We start from the raw sequence: 3,233 nt of genomic DNA on the forward strand, positions 1-3,233 counted from the left end.
TACCTGAAACGATATATCACTTTTCGTAAACATGTATTAGACTGTTAAAAGACACATCATTTGGAACAGCTGCAGGTGAATGGTATATCACTCATTTTGTGGATATTGATGGATACATTCCTTGAACAAAGTAATCGCCTGACATTGTTCTTATAACTCTAATCTGTTTTAATTTTAATAATTGCATTTTGTTGTTTTTAAATTTTTCGTAGCATTCCACAGAATCATTGTTTTCGTCGTGAAGTAATGAGACAGACAACATACACTAGGGCGTGTGCGAATTATGATTTACATTGGCAAACTATAAAATGTCTAGATATTCCAGTTATAAGTATAGGCAGATCGCCTGATTTTTATTTAGTTTCAAAATGCATACAAGTATGATAATAAACTAATTAGGATAATAAGACCAAATATAAAGACGCACGTTGACTAGTATCTACATACTGGTGAGTGGACGTTTACCACGTGAATGTAGCAAGAAATTTATTGGGCAGTATTGTCACTTCGACCCCCACCTCGCTTCAGAGGAAGAAATCGTTATGTTACAAGTTGTGTCATGCAAAATCCTGTTGGCCATGATTCAAATACATATTTAACTACGAGTAGAAAGTAGTTTCGATTTTCTAACTTGATGAAAACAAACCATAATCTCATTAATTCTTTAACAGACTTTAGCCCGTGATGTTACGATTATGAAAAAACATCCGCCAGTCTGAGAATAAATGCTATTTAGGTTGGTTTTCACCGAGTTACAAAATCAAAACTACTTTCTACTGGTAGTAAAATCTGTATTTGATTGATGTCAAACAGGATTTTGCATGACATATCTTATAACATAACAATTTCTCTCGTGGAAGCGAGGTGGGTGTCAATATAATACTACTTACAATATTATTGCCACTTCCACCACAACCTCGCTTCCGAGAAAGAAATCGTTATGCTTCAAGTTGTGTCATGGGAAATCTTTTTGATCATCAATCATAGATTTATTGTACTACAACTAGTAGGTTGTTGTGATTCTTTAACTTCCGCGAAGCGATCTGAACACATTTAAGATATCGTTCCAAGCTTCTACAACGCTCGCTTCGCACTCACAAACATAACCCATTTAGCACGAACTACGGGGTCCGGGTGGAAATTAGTGCATGGTGACACCATCACTCGACCCCTTAGGAGGGCAACGCAACGATTCGTTTTGCCTCGAGTAAGTTTCGTTGTTCAGACCATCCTTTAATGTTGGAATATGGGCGAAAAGTAAATATAAAACAACATGAGCGATTCTGCCCTCTGTGTATTGTACTTACCATTGAATCAGAGTACCAATTCTTTATTGAATGTTCATTTTACTGTGATATGAGAAACAGCCTGCTACAACAATACTACATAAATAATCCATGTGAAACTAAATTTATCAACTTATTATTGTCTTGCAATTCTACAACTGTTAACAATCTTGCTAAGTTTATATTTTTTGCATTGACAAAAAGAGCGAAGTTGTCGAATATAGAGTATAAGGTTAAATGAGACATTGTACATGTTAGCATACAGCTTAATAACAGCTTAATTAACTCTCACTCACTAGATATAAGCTTACGATGACACATACTTAAACTAAACGTGCAAAATTCACTTTTCACCCAAAACATTGAACATTTAAAATGTGTTCACCACTGCAATTTCGACTAGTCAAGTCGATAATCCTTTCGTTAACCCCTTAAACAATCATTACTAAAACAACACCAAACATCAAAGACTACCGCCAGTCGCCTTAACGACCCCATGAAACACTCATGCCGCCCCATGCCACTATTGCAATTAGCCCATGCAGAACAATAATTTACCATCACCCACCAGTTATCTCCCCTTGCGGATATTTCCAAGATTGGAAATTTTTGGAAACATCATCTTTCCAAAATTGGAAAGTCTTGGAAACATCATCTTTCCAAAATTGAAATGTCTTGGAAACATCATCTTTCCAAGACATTTCCTAGGGTGGAAAGATGGATTATTTTTCCAGTGATAACTACTGTCTATCAAGGCGAAATTTCAGTTTCTTTTGTTTATGAATTACAACAAACGATCGCAAGTAAGTTACAGACGGTCATAAGCAACTTACAACACAATTGCTTTGAGGAACGGTGGAGTGATTGTAAGTTAAAGTTACAATTGGATTGTAGTGATTTACAACTATTGTAGTGTTACAATGGTTTTGAGGAACGGGGCCCAGGTCTAAGATTGGGAATAATTATAGCAACACACCTTGACGAAGGAAATTTTCCAGATGTCCAGATGGCATCAATGCTATTGTGAGAGCGTCTCTAAATATGGTTCTGGTAACTGCTTCAGGAGTTGATAATATATATTTTCAGCTCCTGAGGCAGTATCATGGGCCTGGCCAAGAGCTCTATGTAGCTCATGTATTGAAAAGGTTTCATTGTAGTCTTCCCCATTATCTGAATTGAAATTAATAGCTTTCTTTTCTTGTTGTTTTTGAAAGTTTTGATAGTCACCCCAGTCTGCTGACATAAACAACATCTTAAGATCGCTGCACTGGTTGCCCATCCGTACACATGTTGTTTTTAAACTCCTGTGCCTAGCCTACCAGTGTGTTCATGGAACTGTTCCCGAGTATCTATGTGAACTCCTGACAGCTAGATGTCTCCGGTCGAGTTCAAAACAACTCCTTGACATTACCAGATTTCAGCTGAAAACATTCGGATGCAGATCTTTGAGTGTGACAGCAGCTGTCAAATGGAATCAGCTCCCTGACTCTTTAAAACACTCTGACTCTCTTCCATCATTCAAAGCCCTCCTGAATATCTATGTGTTCAACAACTATCTCTGACTCTGGACTTTCCTTGCTTAAGCACTTTGAACGTGCATTGATGTGTGCAAAAGCGCTATATAAATGGAACTATTATAATTCAGGTACATGTTGTATAGGGGCTACTTTAAGAATATATCGTCCATTTTGAATTTATAATGAGACACCTGGACACCTGGTGTGTCTATGTTTAGATGATGAGTCACTGCTCTCAGGTCTATATTGAGAACTATGGTGTGAACATCTGGTGTGTCTATTTTTAGAATAATAAAAAGTCCCCCCGAACAGCCCTCCATACACAGTTTCAGTCACTACACCTAGTGATTACACATTGTGGATATACCAGTGTATTTCTTATGGGATTACTAAACAACCTTGGATAATACTGTGTGATTCACTGGGTTTA

Source organism: Haliotis rubra, unplaced genomic scaffold, assembly GCF_003918875.1.
Source record: "Haliotis rubra isolate DU_JTF1 unplaced genomic scaffold, ASM391887v1 Scf396, whole genome shotgun sequence".
In the NCBI taxonomy this organism is placed as follows: Eukaryota; Metazoa; Mollusca; class Gastropoda; order Lepetellida; family Haliotidae; genus Haliotis; species Haliotis rubra.